Source organism: Bactrocera neohumeralis, unplaced genomic scaffold (genome assembly GCF_024586455.1).
Source record: "Bactrocera neohumeralis isolate Rockhampton unplaced genomic scaffold, APGP_CSIRO_Bneo_wtdbg2-racon-allhic-juicebox.fasta_v2 cluster10, whole genome shotgun sequence".
Classification (NCBI taxonomy): Eukaryota; Metazoa; Arthropoda; class Insecta; order Diptera; family Tephritidae; genus Bactrocera; species Bactrocera neohumeralis.
This window is the reverse complement of record NW_026089623.1, coordinates 593,483-614,534: the sequence shown is the minus strand read 5'-3', so window position 1 is coordinate 614,534 and position 21,052 is coordinate 593,483. Positions and strand designations below refer to the sequence as shown.

Here is a 21,052-nt window from a genome sequence, read left to right as displayed (position 1 = left end):
GACTGGTTATGTTATATGCGTCGAAGAAGGTCGCTGTCTTTCAAAAAGTTGTAGATTTTCGAAATGTTGTTGCTTGAGGGATCCATCAATAAAATTATTGGATCAGTATTATTGAAGTTTGACAGTCTATGAGTTTGAAGTGCTGGACAATGTTGCAGAAGATGCAATAGATTTAAATCTGAATCACAAAATGGGCATTGGTTGATCTGAGTGCCATTTAGTATGTGAGCGTGTGTGATAATGGAGTGGCCAATGCGAAGTCTGATATATGGAATGATATAATTAGATGAAAGCGATGACGGAAAGGATGGTTTGATACGATTTGAATTTATTTTAGAGTAGTGGTGTCTGTAATTCATCCAATCAAGCGCCAATTTAGTGGATCTTTGTTGAATAATAAGCCGTTTTATATCACTCTTAACAAACAAGGCAGATGTAGTTGTTGGAGTGATGCACACCTCCTTAGCCACCGAGTCCGCAAAAGTATTTCCAATGATTCCAGAGTGACCGGGTATCCACATTATTTTTAGTCTATGTGCTAACGAAAACAACAGCGATCTAATGCCAATAATGACGTCATTGTAGTTACTGCGGTTTTTTAAAGCTTGAAAACACGATAGACTATCTGTACAGATGATGAATTTACCAAGGTTTTGTTGGGCATACTGGACAGCTTTGAGAATACCCGTAGCTTCAGCGGTAAAAATTGAACAAAATGGAAATAATAAACCATACGATATTCTTTGTTGGTTATCATCAACTACAGCAAAAGATGTATGCGACGATTTGGAGCCATCAGTATATATAAACTGCCAACCAAAAGATTTGAAGTGCGCAGATAATTCCAAAAATCGAGATTTATACACAGTGCTTGGAGTGATGGATTTGCGAAGAAAAGTAAGATCACTAATGAAAGAAGATTCATTTACTTTCCACGGTGGAATATATTTACTGCAAGGCAGCAATATTTTAAGCGGCAACTCATTGGTTTTAGCAAACAAAGCACTTTTAAAAATAGAAGACGGTATTTTAGGAGACCTCTTTCTGCAAAGTGATGATTGAAAGTCCTTTTTTATAGTAAAGTTCGTGCTGAGTATGAGTTTTGAATAAAGCTTATTTAAGCTATCTTCCACTGCATCTTTTAGAGAAGGTAGGCCAGCTTCCGTCAGTATGTTTTTAATTGGCGATGTTGGAAACACTCGAAGAGAACAACGAACTGAAGAATGATAGGGCGCAGCAAGCATCTTTAGATGATTCTTAGAATGATGTCCATAAATTTCCAAGCCATAATTAATTACAGATGAGATGAGGGCTTTAGTGACGTTGACCAGTAAAGCCGAGCCGATGAGTGAGCGCTTACATGAGAGGTATTTAATAATATTTAAATTAACAAAAAGTCTTTTTCTTATATACTGACAATGTTTCTTAAATGTATACTTAGAGTCTAATACAATACCAAGGAACTTAATACTATCTGTACACAAAATGTTTGTATTATCAAATGTGAGCGTTGGGATAGTACATTGATGTTTTTTACAAATATGAAAAAGTTTCGATTTAGGAAAAGATATTGATGTGCCTGAAGTAGAGGACCAACGAGAAAGACGCAATAAAATTTCAGAGAAAGTAATTGTTACTGAAGTCAAATTTGAAGTTTTTGAGAATAAAATTAAATCATCAGCATAAATCTGATGCCGGATAGTAACAAAATCTGATAGAATGGTACTGATTTCATCAAATGCAATAGTAAATAGGATCACCGAGAGCGGTGACCCTTGTGGGGTACCATTATCTAATGGTAGAACAGAGGATGAAACATTGGATATGATAACACTTAATTTACGGTTGGATAGGAAAGATTTGACAAAGTTAAAAATACGAGAACCCACTCTCCACCTACTAAGCTGTCTTAACACTACATGAATCCCAATCCTGTCAAATGCTTTTAGGAAATCTAAAGAAAGAATAGAAACATGATTTTTGTGGGACAGAGTATCAGAGATAAAGTGATCAAGGTGCAGGAGAGCATCCAACGTACCCTGCCCCCTCTTGAACGCAACTTGGTTGTGCGAAATGAGATTATTAGATTGAGCATACCAGGCGAGTCTAGTAGCAATAATCTTTTCAATCAATTTACCAAGGCAAGGAAGAAGGGAAATGGGACGATAACTGCTGACCACACCAGGAGGTTTACCAGGTTTTAAAATAGGAATAATCGCGCTAGTCTTCCAGAGGACAGGGTAGTTGCCACTGAGAAAAATACTATTGTAAAGTTTGACTAGACGGGATATAAGGAATGGAGGAAGGTGCTTGATGATAAGGTAAGAGATTTTATCAATGCCAGGAGTTTTGCCCTTGACTGACGAGAGGGCTAAATTAAAATCAAGTTCAGATATATCGGCATCTAAATATTCAGCTGATTGAGATAAGGTGGAAGGAGGAAGGTAAGGAGAGCAAAGAGAAGAAAGTTTACTAGAGGAAAAATCAGAAGAGAAATTGGAGTCCAAAGAAATATTGGAAAAGTGGGTGGCAAACTCTAAGGCTATATCTTTGGGATATAGTAGAGTGCCCCGAGGAGTATTTAAATAAGTGATAGGAGAAGAAGGTGATAAACCAGCCAGTCTTTTCATATCAGTCCAGATTTTTCTAGAATCCGAAGAAGAAGTGATATTATTCGTAAATTCTTGGAAACAATGAACCTTAGCAGCCTTAGCTTTATGGCGAAAAAGTGCATTGGATTTTTTGTAAGCTATTAAGTTTGCACTAGAACGTAAACGTTTAAATTGATGCCATGCGATCTGTTTCAGATTTCTTAGTGCAGAAAGCTCATTATTCCACCAAAGAGGAGCAAGCTTGACTGGTTTAGAAGAAGAAAGGGGAAAAGAATAGTTAGAAGCAGAACGTATAATTTTTTGGATTCTAGAAGCCTCTTGATTTATATTGGAAGAAAAGGGGAAATAACGTGAATGCGAAAAACAGGCTTCTTCAAACCTATCCCAATCAGCCGAATCAGTTTTAAACCGAATCCTGGGCTTAAAAAATGAATGAGGGCGAGAAGTAGATATTTTGGAAAGGATGGGAAAATGATCACTGCCATGGAGATCATCAATACAACACCAGGATATTTTTGAGGAGAGGGAGGCAGAACATATGGAAAGATCAATATTAGTGAAGGTAGAGTGAGTGGAAAAATGGGTGGGGGAACCATCATTTAAAACAATGCAGTTGGATCTTAGTAAGGCATCCTCAATGCTACGTCCCTTGGAGTTAGCCGAAGCAGAGCCCCAAAGGGGACTCCAAGCATTGAAGTCACCACACAAGATAAAAGGATTTGAACCGGAAGGAATAAGATTTAAAAATTCAGTAGTAGAAAATGATTGATCAGGAGGGGAATAAGCACAGATGATTGAAATTTTATAGGGGGCGAGGATCTCAATAGCTACAGAAGAAAAAATTGAAAGGGGTATGGGAAGTAATACGTGAGGTAGATTTCTTTTAACTAGGATGGCAACTCCCTGCTTGTTGGTGGTGTTATGTGGGAGATTAATAAAATATCCCACATAAGCCCTAGGGGTAAAAGCTGAGGCATTATAAGATAGGTGAGTTTCATTCAACAGGATAATAGATGGATTGTACGATCCCATAAGTAACTCTAAGTTAATATAATTATTAACATAACCGTTAATGTTCCATTGAAGAAGTGTAATCATATCATATGTAAACTTATAAAAGAAAAAAGTTAAGCTACGAATATTTTATTTAAACTAAATGTCTTCATTGTAAGAAGGAAAATTGGGTAATGCAAGAGGATCTTGCGAGCAGGAGAGGGTGGGGGAGGGTGTGATAGGACAGGAGGAAAGGATATTGAGAGGAGAGTCAGAGATGGATAAAGGGGAAAAGAGAGGGGAAGGAGAAGTGACAGAAGAGGAGGTAGGATGGGTTGGAAGGGATTGTTTAGATGAATTGATGTCTGTAGTTGTTGTTAGATTAGTTTTGGTAGGATTGTTGGATTTGTTATTAGGTGTTGTTTCATTATTGATTTGATTAGTATTGTTAGAAATTTTAGCTATAGAGGCAAAAGAGTTTGCATTAGAAGTTGTATGAGAAAATTGAATTTTATACTTGGTAACAGCTTCACGCATACTACATTTATAAATAGTTTTAATTTTTAATATTTCTTTGGATTGTTGATATTTAGGGCAAGTATTAGATGATGCCGGGTGGTCGCCCGAGCAATTTGCACACATTATTCTCTTACATTCAGTAGGTGGGGTATGATCGGAAGGGAGGTTGCATGAGACACAAGAAGGTGAATTACGGCAGTATTTTGCTGTGTGGCCAATTAATTGACATTGCTTACAACGCATAGGATTAGGGTAATACGGACGGACAGTGAGGTTCCTCCAGGCAACATCAATTCTTTCAGGAAGTTTGTATTTATCAAAAGTTAATAAAACTACACCCGTAGGATTACGGGAGCCGTCAGCAATTCGTGAAAACTTATGTACAGCAGAAACACCCTGCTCCTTAAGACCATCAACAATATCTTCTTCTGATAAGTTATTCAGGAATGGGGCGTATATGGTGCCTTTAACCGTATTCAAAGTATTATGAAGCTTGACATTGATATGACCTCCGCCAGGTAAAATTTTTGCAGAAAGAAATTTGCTAGCTGTTTTGTTGTTATTTACAAAGAGCAGTAGGCTACCATCACGTAGCTCAGTAACTTTACTTACTTCCTTACTGATTGCTTGAATACCTTTATACGTAGCGAAGCATGATAACGAATTAAGTGGCTTGTTGTCGTCCAGCGATGACATGACCAAAAATTTTGGATCATCCGTGTTTGAGACTGGTAATTCTGGAAATTGGTCTAACGGGATCGGATTTGGTTTTTTTCTTTTCTTTTTCATTATTGGAGATAATAGGGAAAACCTATTATCCCCTAATTTGGTGGCCCCAGGGGCCATAGTAAACGCGAATTTTAGTTTAACAAATTAAGAAATTAAGTGATTGAAAAGATATAAAACGATAAAAAATTAATTCACAAACAAAGCACGAGCGTAATATAAACGCAGAACAAACCGTTATACCGTTTTAACAAACTCAATAAGCACAGAGCGAAAAGCAACCGGTTACGATGACAGTTCGACGGTGAATGTAAATAGATTTTATAATTTCTGTTTACAGTATAAAGATTTGTTAAAAATTTTTGTTAACGGGGCATCTGACAGCCACAAATATGGCATACTAAACTATCATGATGTGAATCATAATATATTCATTTGCGCAAAGGGGTCGGGTAGGCAGGTTCGAGCTGATGTAGCGAATGTTTTGAGCTATTGAACTCTTTAAGTCTTTTATGTGGAAAATAAAAAAAGGAGAAAGATCCTTTTTTTTTACAAGTGTATTTCTGGGAAAAATAAGAATTCATATTTTTGGACTACTATATAATAATTGTGGCATAAATTTCATATTTTTAATTAAAATTATATTTTATTTATTAAATTTAAGACTTAGTCCCAATAAATGGAATACTAATTAGTATGCCGTATATTGAAAGCAATAAGCTGCCACTTCAGCAGTTTGACGGCGCAGTTTCCATTTCTATGAAAATTTCGAAGGGGCAACATATCCCATTTACACATATACCGACGGCATTTTCATTTCAGTAATATTAAATTTAGTAGAGCGAGTATTAAGACGGTTGAGTTAGTCCAAAAATATAATTTTTTATATTCCACATAAAAAAATTTAAACAGTTCAAGAGCTCAAAGCATGCGAAATCGAATTGACAGCTAGTATGCCATAAATTGTTCACTGTCGAGATGCCCCGTAAGAATAAATACAGAATGTGCGCCAATTCACAATACTCATGCACAATAGTCATTCTCAATAAATTGAACGAGTCAGCCGTTCATGTGACACTAGATTCTGAATTTTTTCTTGCCCTTGCATATTTCGGTATAGGATTTTCGCATTTTGTATCATCGGTAATCTTGAATGAGCAAGAGAATCCCCCTATTGTAAATGACTATTTTGCATAACCCCTGCAAGACGGAGGTAACAGATTGCGCAAACACATTGAAACATTTTCAGCTGTTCACTAACACTGTTAGATTTTCTGGAATTTTCAATTGAATGGGAGAATACGTAAGTAAGATAGAGAAAAACTATCGACGTACTTAACATATTGTAATATTAACTTGCTAGAATAGGAGAGACGAATGCCCAATTTTTCAAGAAGAAGAAAACGAAAAGCGCACTTTATTTTGGATTTTAAAGAGGTAAGTTCGTTATTTCATAATTTGATATTTTATAATTAGTTTCTTATATACATTTATACTATATATATTATTAATTTCTTTTATATAGAGTAAACGAAAAAGATTAACAACGAGGAAAAGGTAAGCATTGTGAATTGAATGTCGTGTGTAATTAAAATTTTTAATATTACAGAAATCATTTGGAGCATTTGGATGCCTATAACAAAGACGCATCATTCAATTAGCCGCATCACCGATGACTTGGAGGACGAGCATTACGTGGAGCTCGCTATTAGTTTAAGTAAATATTTTATTATTTTGATGTTATATTAAATAAAGTGAAATAATAAAAAAAACTGAATTTTATTTAAAAGAATTGAATTTGCTAGAAGTAACAAATGGGTAACAAATAATCTTCTGCTTATTCCTACTACCATGTTTATATGTTATGGGTGACAAAGTGATAACGAAAATAATAACACTAACAGATATTCGAGTAACAAATACTTTTTATTATCCATAACACATAGGTAACCTATGCACTAACAAAAGAATTTGTTACCCGTAACATACTGTGAAGAGATTTGCTAACAAATGTGTGTATTTTGTTAGAATAAGGCAGCATCCGATATTTGCCATTGGTTAGAGCGAGATAACCATTGAACATTAAATAGCTGTGTGTTACTTTTTTCCCACTCTCTGAACAAAAGTAACAAATATTTTAACGAATGCAAAAGTGAACAATAACAAGCCGCTTACACGTTTGCTAACAGCTACCCGTCTTGCAGGGACTATTGTGCATTCATTCTTAATGTTCGTTTCCAGCTTTCAAGTAAATGCTCAAGAAATAACCCTGCCCTGATTTAAAAATTTTAATTACACACACGGCATTCAATTCACAATGCTTACCTTTTCCTCGTTGTTAATCTTTTTCGTTTACTCTATATAAAAGAAATTAATAACATATATAGTATAAATGTATATAAGAAATTAATTATAAAATATCAAATAATGAAATAACGAACTTACCTCTTTAAAAACCAAAACAAACTGCGCTTTTCGTTTTCTTCTTCTTGAAAAATTGGGCATTCGTCTCTCCTATTCTGGCAAGTTAATGCTATTCTAGCAAGTTAATATTACAATATGTTTAGAATGTCGATAGTTTTTCTCTATCTTACTACGTATTTTCCCATTCAATTGAAAATTCCAGAAAATGTAACAGTGTTAGTGAACAGCTAAAAATGTTTCAATGTGTTTGTGCAATCTGTTACCTTCGTCTTGCAGGGAAGGAATTTATTTCTTGAGCTGTAGTCAAGTAATTTTGACAGCAGGTTACGCATTATGAATGATCGACATTTAAAGAGCAAGAGAGAATAAACAAAGAAAATAGACTTTGTGTGTAATTTGTATGTATTTATAGTAAAATCCAACTGACAAAACTTTTCTAAACAAAGCCACAAAGGAGCTGAAAGAAAAATTTGCTGATTTCAAAAATAAATCGATATCCGAATATATTGCGAGTTTAAATTATAGAAATAATGAAGACCATAAGATGTGGAACGCTACAAAATACATAAAACGGCCTAAAAAAAAGGTGTACCTATCAAAGACAGTAACAACGTTTGGTGTAGAACAGATAAAAGTAAAGCAAATGCATTTAGTAAATACCTTGAGGCAACTTTTACTCCTTTTGATAACAGTGGCAGGAACAATGATGCTGAAATATTAGAATTCGTTGCAGCATGTCAAATGTCTTTACCACTGAAGCATATTACACCCGCTGAAATACGTACTGAAATCGAGAAATTGTCTAACAAGAAAGACCCAGGATATGACAAAATTGATGCCAAAGTAGCTAAATGCTTACCTAAAAAAGGAATTTAATTCTATTTTAAGGCCAAGAATGATAGAATATAAGATTACGACACTAGTTTACCGTTAGTTTTTTTCGGTTTAGCTCGTGACAATTCTTACAAAAGCAAATACATACATTGTGCAAGAATTTCGTGACGTAACAATTTTGCGTTGCGAAGAACAAGCATAGAAATGCATACAAATTGAAAACAGAAAAGTAAACACTTTTGGAAATTCCCAAAATAATATTAATTCATTCGTCTTTGCAGGAAAAATTTCAGTGGAATGTTTAGAATATTGTTGCGAGAAAGGATATAAGTAGTTTTAGGCACAATAAATAGAGTAGCATGTGTGGAAATTGTTCAAATGAAGAAAACCAGTGAAAGTGTACTGTTGTATTTATTTAAATTTCTAAGCATAAATATATTAATTTTTTAAAATGAAATGTGCAGTGGCTTGTTGTAATAATTAATATGCAATTAAAGGATCGAAAACGAGTTTTTTCAGTTTTCCGGCCGATTTAAAAGTTGCCAAAAAATGGGTGTTATTTTGCAAAAGAAATGATAAATATGTTACAAATATATCTTCAATATAATTTTACAATTCTTTTATCATAATTTCATACATCTGATACATCTGAACTTATAATATATGTACATATATATTTATATACAACACAAGAAACGTCTTCTCCATTTGAATCACAACTTAATAGACAATTTTATTATCAATAGGCCGATATATTTCTTTAGAAATGATTCAAATCTTTTCACTCAACAATATTCAATCGCTTCACTAAAACTTTTCATTATAATCGAAAGAATTAATCATATTTTGCGAATTTACAAAAGTGTTTACTTTTCTTTTTACAATTTGCAAGCCATTTGACAGTTTTTTACTCTTGTTCTTCTCAACACGGAACTATGACGTTTCGTAATGGCGGTCGTCGTAATCTTATATTCTATCATTCTTGTTATTAAGGCTTAACCATTTCTCTACCCAGTGGAAATGTGCTGATATTGTGATGGTGCCTAAACCAGCTAAATCTGAGAACGAAATCACTTCATATAGACCAATCAGTTTGTTGTCTCTATTCCCCAAAATATTTGAAAAAATATATTTTTGCGCAGAGTATTACCAATACTAAAAGAGAATAAGGTGATACCTGAACACCAATTTGGGTTTCGTCGATATCATGGTACTCCGGAACAATGCCACCGTGTAATTGATACATTATTGATGCTTTAGAACGTAAAGAATATTGTTCGGCTGCGTCTTTAGACATTCAACAAGCATTTGATAAAGTTTGGCGTCAAGGTCTACTATACAAATTAAAAAAAGTATTCTCCTCGCAAGTATATCTAATTCTCAAGTCCTATTTAACAAACAGGTCGTTTTATGTAAAGATAAATGACGATACGTCTTATATAAAATACATAAATGCAGGAGTACCACAGGGAAGCGTTCTTGGCCCTGTACTATACACCATCTTTACATCTGACATTCCAGAAACTGAAAATGTATTAATTGCTACTTATGTTGTTGACACTGCTCTATTGTCGTCAAGCCAGACGCCAATTGAAGCAACTAATTTAGTGCAAAGAGAATTGAACAAGATACAGACTTGGTTAGATTGCTGAAAAATAAAAGCAAACGTGAGTAAATCCGTACACGTTTTATTTACATTAAGGCGAAGCGACTGCCCTCCTTTGCTTTTAAATGGCAATACTAATCCTAAAAGTGATAACGTTAAATACCTCGGCACGCACTTGGACAAACGATTAACTTGGAAACAGCACGTACAAGCCAAAAATAAACAATTAAAAATAAAAACCAAACAACTTTATTGGCTATGACCAAGTCGCAGTTATATCTTGAAAATAAATTACTATTATATAAATCTATACTAAAACCTATATGGACATACGGTGTGCAACTTTGGGGCACTGCTTGTAATTCAAATATTGAAATTCTACAAAGATACCAATCGAAAACTCTAAGATTAATTACAAACACGCCTTGGTTCATAACAAATAAAGCCATTCATTCAGATCTGAATATACCTTTTGTTAAAGATGAAATTAAAATATTTAGTTCAGCATATTTGCACAGGATAAGTTATCATGACATCAACATTTCAAAATGAACTACACTTCATAATAATGATTTTAACTAATTTAGTATAAATTTAACGATTCCTTTGAATTTCCAAGGAACAACTGTTGATTTCATGTTTTTTCGCAAAACCTGCGTTGCCATATTCGCATTTCACTGAAAAAATGTATTAAAAATTATTACTAGATTTCTTTAGAGCTGCATACTAGTACACGAAAATTTACCCCAGGAAATTTAGACCTATATATATTTAGAAGCTCAAACAATTGGCTTGGCAAGAATAAAATCTAACTAGTAAATCAAAATAGATCCCAACTGGAAGCTTATATCTCTGCCTCACCAGAGAATGTAAAGTATAGAGAAGGTGCAAATCGAAATCTGTATGACGGTTCGATTGCGCGGCTAACAGAGTTGATAGAATCAGATGAAGGAATTCGCCGAGCTCTGGCTATTTAGCAGAATTGAGCACTTTCAGTGGCAGAAATATATGTAAAATGACTGAGAATAAATAAAGAGAATTGCTATGTAGAAAAATATACAAAATATATAAAGACACACAGAGAATGTAAAAAAGCACTCTCTGAGTGACATATGCATGCTTATATTGGATTATATGAGCCATTGTCCCATATGCGTGATTCTTCTTCTTCTTAATTGGCGTAGAAACCGCTTAAGCGATTATAGCCGAGTTAACAACAGCGCGCCAGTCGTTTCTTCTTCTCGCTACGTGGCGCCAATTGGATATTCCAAGCGAAGCCAGGTCCTTCTCCACTTGGTCCTTCCAACGGAGTGGAGGTCTTCCTCTTCGTCTGCTTCCCCCGGCGGGTACTGCTTCGGATATTTTCAGAGCTGGAGTGTTTTCGTCCATCCGGACAACATGACCTAGCCAGCGTAGCCGCTGTCTTTTAATTCGCTGAACTATGTCGATGTCGTCGTATATCTCGTACTCATCGTTCCATCGAATGCGGTATTAGCCGTGGCTAACGCGCAAAGGACCATAAATCTTTCGCAGAACTTTTCTCTCGAAAACTCGCAACGTCGACTCATCCGTTGTTGACATCGTCCAAGACTCTGCACCATATAGCAGGACGGGAATTATGAGTGACTTATAGAGTTTGGTTTTTGTTTGTCGAGAGAGGACTTTGCTTCTCAATTGCCTATCAGTCCGAAGTAGCACCTGTTGGCAAGAGTTATCCTGCGTTGGATTTCTAGGCTGACATTGTTGGTGGTGTTTACGCTGGTTCCAAGATAGACGAAATTATCTACGACTTCAAAGTTATGACTGTCAACAGTGACGTGAGTGCCAAGTCGCGAATGCGACGACTGTTTGTTTGATGACAGGAGATACATACATATGCGTGATTACTTTGGTAAAAATGGTAAAAATTTTATGTGATAAAATTAAATAAAAAATAATTTTAAATAAATTATTATTTCAAAAATTATATTAATTTCGTCTATTATAAAATGAACTTAAATGTGCTTATATAAACACTTCCATTCATTCCTTCCATTTCTAAAAACAAATTAATGACCTTCATGAAATATGCATATTCGCATTATTTCGTTATCATTTCCATATTTGTACCAATAGAATTTCTATGACACATGCATATGTACATATATATATTATTTCTCTGACACATTTGTCTGTATGTTGACGAATGCAAATTGCGAGCCACATACATATGTACATACAATCATAATAACAAGTGTCGCACGCTTCTTTCGCATCTCCGTTGTCACGGTCAACCAATGGCCGAAACTTGCGTTTTGTCAAAGAGTCAAGTGCTGAACAAATTGAGCACGACAGACTGCAAGCGACATCTGTCAAATATTAAAATACACACGTTCTTATGGACACCGTTATGTAGTTGTGCAGCTAACTTAATAACTGTGTCCCTAAGAACGTGTGTATTCTAATATTTGTCGCGCTCATTGGTTCAGCACTTATGTGATAATAGAAAATCCAAGCTGTGCCGAAAAAATAAACTAATGGCCGCCGATTGTCACCGCTTCCCTTGCCGCTGTACAGCTCCGCCTACAAACCAGCGTAAATATGTATGAAGATGTATGAGCGTGAATACATATCGACGCAGATTTTTGCGAGTCACGGAAAAATATATTAGACAAATATTGTAAATCGACAACGGCTATGTTGCCACTTTTGTCACTTCTTTATGTGAAGAATCATCAGAAAGTTGTTCAATTTATGATTTTTAGCTTTTGCCATCGTCGCGAAAAGACACTTGTAGGCAAAGGCATGCTCGGGGAGATGTTACGGCGTCTGTTTTTATGAATGAAGCGAGGTCGCTTGTGGCATATGCGCCTGCGTTTATGAATGAAATCGTTTTTGTTGTAAAATTTACTACATTTGGCCTTCGCAATTAGGCTGCCATATTGACTTGTGATGCTTCTGCTATTTAGACAGTTGTTGTTTTTGTAGAACAATGCTTCAATGTATTGTTGGTGTGGTATGCTTGAATGCGTGTGCATTATTTGTTCGGCAATGTATGTATGCAAATATATGTACATATAAGTATATATGAATGTATGAACATACAGATCAATGCGCGCGCATGTAATATGTCAATGTTGTCGTATATCTCGTACAGCTCATCGTTCCATCGAATGCGATATTCGCCGTGGCCAACGCGCAAAGGACCATAAATCTTTCGCAGAACTTTTCTCTCGAAAACTCGAAACGTCGACTCATCAGTTGTTGACATCGTCCAAGCCTCTGCACCATATAGCAGGACGGGAATTATGAGGAATTATAGAGTTTGGCTTTTGTTCGTCGAGAGAGGACTTTACTTTTCAATTGCCTACTCAGTCCGAAGTAGCACCTGTTGGCAAGAGCAATCCTGCGTTGGATTTCCAGGCTGACATTGTTGGTGGTGTTAATACTGGTTCCTAAATAGACGAAATTATCTACAACTTCAAAGTTATGACTGTCAACAGTGACGTTAGTGCCAAGTCGCGAGTGCGACGACTGTTTGTTTGATGACAGGAGATATTTCGTCTTGCCCTCGTTCACTGCCAGACCCATTTGTTTTGCTTCTTTGTCTAGTCTGGAGAAAGCAGAACTAACGGCGCGGGTGTTAAGGCCGATGATATCAATATCATCAGCATACGCCAGCAGCTGTACACTCTTATAAAAGATAGTACCTTCTCTACTAAGTTCTGCAGCTCGAACTATTTTCTCCAGAAGCAGGTTGAAAAAGTCACACGATAGGGAATCGCCTTGTCTGAAACCTCCTTTGGTATCGAACGGCTCGGAGAGGTCCTTCCCGATTCTGACGGAGCTCTTCGCGTTGCTCAACGTCAGTTTACACAGCCGTATTAGTTAAAATCATTAGATAAAATCATGATTTGAATTTCTGAATGCGCACATGCGTATACATACATACATAATAAGATTATGATATGAGCATGTGCAGAGACATAAGATTAATATGATAGAAGATGTACATATATGCATACATACATATGTACATATGTATATACTGTTGTGATAAATTTAATTTCTGTTAGTAGGAAATATAATATATAAAATAATTATTAGAATAGTATATTATGTAAAAATCAAAGAAAATTATTAAATGTGCAAGTCCAAATTGACGAAAAATATTACTATGCATGCATTCATACAAAACTATACTCATATCATAATTATGTTTACATGTCAATATTATTTGCATACATTGCGATTCCCAAGTTGAAAGAAAAATTGAAGCATGAAAATATCACAATGCTGTTGTTGGGAGCAGCATAAGGAGCATGCATACATATATTTATGTCTCTTCATATTCTTGGGCATGTGAGACAAGAACATAAAAAATTTGTTTATGTTCTCTGTGTGAGAGGTGTGTTTTGTACACATTTTTCGCTCTTCAAAATGAAATAAAATATAAACAAGCAAAACGAAAATCGTCATGGGCATTTTAATATATTTATCTCTCTTCATATTATCTGCTTTGGCATATATGCCATGCCATCATATGCCGAAAATACATACATATATTTCTTTCTCTCATATTCTTTGTTGAATATGTGGAGAACTGTTAAAAATGTTAAAATTGCGAGGCGAATTCCGACCTACAATGTTAACAAATGCGGCGAATTCCTCCATCTGAATCTATCAAATGTTCGCTGTCGAACCTGCACCTTCTCTATACTTTACATTCTCTGGCCTCACTACGTACTTATATTTTAAACACTTAACTAAGACGAAAGGCGAAAGGCCTGGCAGCTCTTACTTTGTAAGATAATAATTGTAATACTATTTTTCATTTAATAGATAAATAAATAACTAAGACGATTATAAATTATGAAAATTATTTATCTTTTATTGTGAACTATTGAACAAGATGATAAATATTAGTTATAACTAAAACTACTAGATTGCTTTCAGTAAAACACCATTAAGTATATTTTGAATTCTAAGCTAAAAATTAGTTTAATAAAATTAAATGTTTCAATTACCCTGCTGTGAATATCGTTCATTTCATTCAAATGAAAGTTACAGAGTTGCTTATTCCGCGCATCAAAAAAAAAAAACACTGATTGATTCAACCCTAAGGTTTATCAAGTGATAGGAAATTCTGAAAGAAATTCCGTTTCTCATCACACGAGAATAAATTTTTTACTGGCCGTATAATCATTATTTATTTATTTATTTAGTCCTATTCGTTTGCGAAATATGGTAACACTTATTTTTTCTTTGCTTGCAATCATTTTGTTATTGAGGTTATGTAGCAAACGGTAGAAAAATTAAAATTCTAACAGATAGAAGTGAAAAATTTTCGTTGTGAATTATAATAATCCTGACAACTTACATATATGAATACAGGGGTCGAATGGTTACATCCGAGCACGGATCGTCACACATACGAAAGAAAATTAGGTGAAACGTCAATCGTATGCGGTGATTGGCGTTACGGGGCATCTCGACAGGCAAAAATTTATAGTATACTAACTGTATTGATGTGCGTATTGCCTGTGGAGACCCCATATTGCTTATGGAATACAATATATAGAATTATACGCTGCAAGACGGGTAGGTGTTAGCAAACGTGTAAGCGACTTGTTATTGTTCACTTTTGCATTCGTTAAAATATTTGTTACTTTTGTTCAGAGAGTGAGAAAAAAATAACACATAGCTATTTGATGTTCAATGGTTATTTCGCTCTAACCAATGGCAAATATCACATGCTGCCCTTTTCTAACAGAATACATGCATTTGTTAGCAAATCTCTTCACAGTATGTTACGGGTAACAAATTCTTTTGTTAGCGCTTAGCTTACCTGTGTGTTATGGATAACCAAAAGTATTTGTTACCCGAATATCTGTTAGTGTTATTATTTTCGTTATCAGTGTGTTACCTATAACATATAAGCATATTAGCAAGAGCAAGCAATAACAAGATTATCTGTTACCCATTTGTTACTTCAAGCAAATTCAATTATTTTAAATAAAATTCATTTTTTTAATTATTTTGCTTTATTTAACAATAAAATCAAAATCAGATATTAAGTTAAATTAATAATATGCCTATTATTATTGCATAAAATTAGAAACTTCAACTTAGAACTAATATAAACAACTTAAAACTAATATGTTCAACTTAGAACTAATATTTACAACTTAAAACTAATATGTACAACTTAAAACTAATACGCGCTCTTCCGATGACATAGGCAGTTTCGAAGCGAGCTCCACGTAATGTTCGTCCTCCAAGTCACGGGTGATCCGGATAATTAAATGATGCGTCTTTGCCGCTATGACGCGGCATTCGCGCAATAATTTGCTTTGTGCCTGCACCTCGGCCTTTTCTGGCATCTAGAAAATTAAATTATAAAAATTAGCTTCTGTTTTAATTTGGTAATGTAATACTGCGTTACTTACTTTGTCTGTTAGGGACTTTTTAATGGCAGTGAGTCGGGTCTCAATGGCATCCAGCTTCTGGATTATATCTGAAAAACATAAATGTATTTTTATGAAGCAAATACTAATACATACATTTATATAATAATACATTATACCTGCATGGCCGCCAGAAGATGGTGACGGTACCACAATTTGTGATGGTTCTACTCGAGGAGCGCAAACGAGGTTGTAGATACTTTTTTAAACACTTTATCTGTAAAAAAATATTATTAAAAAATGAAAAATATTTATGTTCAATACAAACTCTATGGGGGCTCAACGGTTGTGAGCATTCAACTTCGGAATCCATTTCTTCCACTAAGTCATCGAAATTCATTCTATGAAAAATCATAAAAAAGGTGATGATTAATGATATTTTAATTTTAATTTAATTTTTAAAATCATGCTTCGGAGCAGAAATGCGTATATGCATATTCGAACTATGTTCGCTTTTATTCATTATGAAACACCAATGTTGTTTTTATTTTAAACAAATTTAGATATTCTGCATACAAACAGATATCTTAAACGAACAAGTGAATATTTTTAGTTATAGAGGAGGTTCTTCAGTTCAAGAGTATATATATGTACTTATACTCGCGGAAATTTTCGAGATATTTGCGTTTAGAGCTGAAAATTACCACTATTCGAAGAACGTATTTTTCGGTTTAAAATTAATTTTACACTTATATTTCGCATTTTTATGTCCACTAACACTTCACTAATTCGCGTGGATTTTTTTAATATTAACTTATTGTTCAATTATATTTATTTAACATCAATTAAAGGATTACACTATTGATCAGCAGAACCTCCTCTATCCGACCATACCTATTTTATTCCCGAAATCCTGGGAATTCTAAATTCTACACAATTATAATTGTAACCGGACAATTCGTTTCAATTAAGATTTTAAATTTTTTACATTTACATATACATATGTAGATATAACGCACAAATTACATATTTCACAAAAATTCACTATCTATAACAACTATATGAATTAAATATGCACTATTTAACTTTAATAATTTAAAACTTACTCTCTTATTTGTTTGTTATACGCAATAGATTTGAATTTACCAAATGGTCCAAATGATTTCTGTAATATTAAAATTTTGAATTATACACACAACATTCAATTCACAATGCTTACCTTTTTCTCCTTCTTAATCTTTTTCCTTTTCTCTATAATATATAGAAGAGTGTTAGTGAACAGCTGAAAATGTTACATATTCTGGAATTTTCAATTGAATGGGAGATTACGTAAGTAAGATAGAGAAAAACTATCGACATTATAAACACATTGTAATGTTAACTTGCTAGAATAGGAAAGACGAATACCCAACTTTTCAAGAAGAAGAAAACGAAAAGCGCAGGGTAATTACCCTGCAAGACGGAGGTAACAGATTGCACAAACACATTGAAACATTTTCAGTCCACCATTGCACACCATGTAGAGTCATCCTTGGATAATATGATACGAGACTCTTTGATTCGAGAGAGAGCTGTCAAAACTCGCATTTTTTATAACATTTGTCAATGATGTCACTGCTGAAAAACATTATATTGAGTATGTAATAAATTATACAAAACACTAAATAAAACACTTTGAAAATGCATACATATATAAAAGCTAAAATGCAAAATCATGAATAAATTTACATTAACATTTATTTTGCCAAAATATGTTCGCACAGTTCAATGAAATTTCATTTCACACTAATATCGTCAAGTAATTATAGCGCTTTACTTCTGGCATCCCGCCTTTTCTGAAATCAACTGTCAAAAATTCCCTGATCTCCTTGGCTGTCAAATAATCAGGGAACGCGTTTGAAGGAAAAATTAGAGCCAATGCGAGAGTCTCGTATCATATTATACATGGAGTCATCCGCTCCAGCACAATCGGGACTGCCCTGCCGCTGCCCAGCTGGTTGATATCCCCGTGAAAATAAATGGTGATATATCGCCGTCCAGGAAATGCGATGAATAGGACAAGGACTGAGGCGAGCAGGTCTTTGTGGCATTTACTATAGTGGCCATATAAAGGAGCGCAAGTTTGGTGTGGGAATCGTGGTGGAAGAGAGACCGAGGAGAAAAAACAGACTGCCTACCTTGCAACGTTACGATCGACCACAACACGTGCGGGATGGAATAGATACACAGAGTTGAATAGGAAAGCGAGACGCATTTGCAGAGAGAAAAAGAGAGAAGCCAAAATGCGTGAGTATGAAGAGCTTGATAAGCTGGCCGAAAAGGGTAATGTTCGAAAATTCTACGAAAATATGCGGCGACTAACAGAAGGTTTCAAGACCGGAGCATACTCTTGTAGAACCCAAGGAGGCGATCTAGTAACTGATGCCCAGAGCATACTAAAATTATATCGGGAACACTTCTCCAGCCTGCTGAATGGCAGTGAATGCATAACGAAAGGAGAAGGCGAACCCGATTCCCCAATCGATGGCGATGGAGCAGATGTTCCATTACCCGACCATGAAGAAGTTCGAATAGCAATTGCCGCCTGAAAAACAACAAAGCGGCAGGGGCCGATGGATTACCGGTAGAGCTATTCAAACACGGCGGCGAAGAACTGATAAGAGCAAGCATCAGCTTTTTTGTAAAATATGGTCAAACGAAAGCATGCCCAACGATTGGAATTTAAGAGTTCTTTGCCTAATCCACAAAAAGGGGGACCCCATAATCTGCGCCATCCACCGTGGGATAAACCTTCTCAACATCTCGTAGAAGGTTCTATCGAGCGTATTGTGTGAAAGATCAAATCCCACCGTCAACAAACTGATTGGACCTTATCAGTGTGCCTTTAGACCTGCCAAATCAACAACCGACCAGATATTCACCATGCGCCAAATCTTGGAAAAAACCCGTGAATGGAGAATCGACATACACCACCTCTTCGTCGATTTCAAAACTGCTTTCAACAGCACGAAAAGGAGCTGCTTTTATGCCGCGATCTCTGAATTTGGTATCCTCGCAAAACTAATACGGCTGTGTAAGCTGACGTTAAACAACACCAAAAGCTCCGTCAGGATCGGGAAGGACCTCTCCAAACCGTTCAATACCAAACGAGGTTTCAGACAAAGCGACTCTCTTTCTTGTGACTTTTTCACTTCTAGATAAAATAATTCGAGCTGCAGAACTGAACTGAGAAGGTACAATCTGCTATAAGAGTGTACAGCTGCTGACATAACACCCGCGCCGTTAGTTCTGCTTTCTCCAGACTGAACAAGGAAGTAAAGCAAATGGGTCTGGCAGTGAACGACCGTAAGACGAAATATCTCCTGTCATCAAACAAACAGTCGTCGCACTCGCGACTAGGCACCCACGTCACTGTAAAGTTGTAGATTATTTCGTCTATTTAGGAACCAGTATAGACACTCTTGCCAACGGGTGCTACTTCGGACTGAGTAGGCAATTGAGAAGTAAAGTCCTCTCTCCACGAACAAAAACCAAATTCTATAAGTCACTCATAATTCCCTTCCTGCTATATGGTGCAGAGGCTTGGACGATGACAACAACTGATGAGTCGACGTTGAGTGTTTTCGAGAGAAAAGTTCTGCGAAGGATTTATGGTCCCTTGCGCGTTGGCCACAGCGAATATCGTATTCGATGGAACGATGAGCTGTTTGAAATATACGACGACATCGAAATAGTGCGCAGAATTAAAAGACAGCGGCTACGCTGACTAGGTCATGTTGTCCGAATAGACAAAAACACTCCAGCTCTGAAAGTATTCGACGCATTACCCGCCGAGGGAAGTAGGGGAGGAGAATATTTTCCTCAGCTGGTCGTAATAGGGACACATTTGAGCAATTTTTGCTGATATTATTAAAAATGATTTATCGCGTTACCATGAGCCAGTCATTGGCTTTACGGTACTATGCCTTCAAATGCCGGACCTTTCACCGCACCAGATCTCATGAGATATCCAACAGCAATTTTTCTAAAAATCGTTTATAAAACAATTGCGCAGTTGTAGCCTGAAAAGATATCAAACCGAATTAGATGAAAAATTCAAAAAAAAAAAAACGTATAAACTTACCTCAAATTCCGCCTTTTCCATTAAAAACTGTACTATGGAGTGCACGTCACTCTCCTTCCACTTCTTGTTTGGCGGCCGGGGGCGCAACTTCAGTAAAAATTCTTTAGAACTTAAATAGTAGAATTTATAAAATCTATTTAAAACTTACTTTCTCAACAATTTAACGGCATAATGTGTCCTTATGCCAGCTAAAACAGGGTTGCAATTATATTTTTACGTGTCATTGCACGAAACTAAATACGGGTTTTCGTCTGACATATTTTACAGCCATTACAAATAATTTTCTGCGTGTGTTTGTTGTTGTGCCGTTGCATCAAGTGGAAAATTTTACAATTCGTGCACCGTGCAAGGGTTTTGCAAGAGCAAGAGCTTCTTTGAAAACCCAGGCCGTCAGTGGAGCAATTGATATAACTTCTTTGTATCTCACACCTCGATTCAATATAAGCAAAGAAACTTTTAATTAGATCCCAGATTTTAAGCCGGAAGTGATTTCAATGCCAAACGTCGGTGGGGTTCACGCCTTACGAATACCAAAGGCCGCGAACTGTAAACTGCGTTTCTCAAAATAACCTAAATGTTTTATCTGCTGGCAGACCGACATACTGGCCGACCGATCCCTACAAAATTCCGGATCTAATTGACTTCGCAATTTATGCCAGCATAAGCCCACATCATTCCGCTCTCATTATCAATATGAATATGACTGTTGTTGTCACATCTCGAACGTGTATTTAAAATAGAAGGTCGAACATACGATTTTTCCAAACTTGGCTGGAGCCTCACGTAAACCTAAATATGGAAATAACAACAAAACTAGACTTAGATGACG

The 21,052-nt window shown here is 35.7% G+C and overlaps 3 long non-coding RNA genes across 3 annotated transcripts; 2 read left to right on the top strand and 1 right to left on the bottom strand.

The window, feature by feature from the left end:
* Window positions 1–5,747: 5,747 nt before the first annotated feature.
* Window positions 5,748–6,550, top strand: LOC126765008 (uncharacterized). Its single transcript, XR_007668225.1, has 4 exons — window positions 5,748–6,153; window positions 6,219–6,287; window positions 6,376–6,407; window positions 6,460–6,550. It is a non-coding gene; the product is annotated as an uncharacterized LOC126765008 (long non-coding RNA).
* Window positions 6,551–14,984: 8,434 nt separating this feature from the next.
* LOC126765021 (uncharacterized) lies at window positions 14,985–17,784 on the top strand. Its single transcript, XR_007668237.1, has 3 exons — window positions 14,985–15,294; window positions 17,365–17,429; window positions 17,495–17,784. It is a non-coding gene; the product is annotated as an uncharacterized LOC126765021 (long non-coding RNA).
* LOC126764969 (uncharacterized) lies at window positions 15,926–16,488 on the bottom strand. The gene is made up of 3 exons (XR_007668177.1): window positions 16,280–16,488; window positions 16,143–16,210; window positions 15,926–16,076 (listed from the first exon to the last, which is right to left on the bottom strand). It is a non-coding gene; the product is annotated as an uncharacterized LOC126764969 (long non-coding RNA).
* Window positions 17,785–21,052: the final 3,268 nt, after the last annotated feature.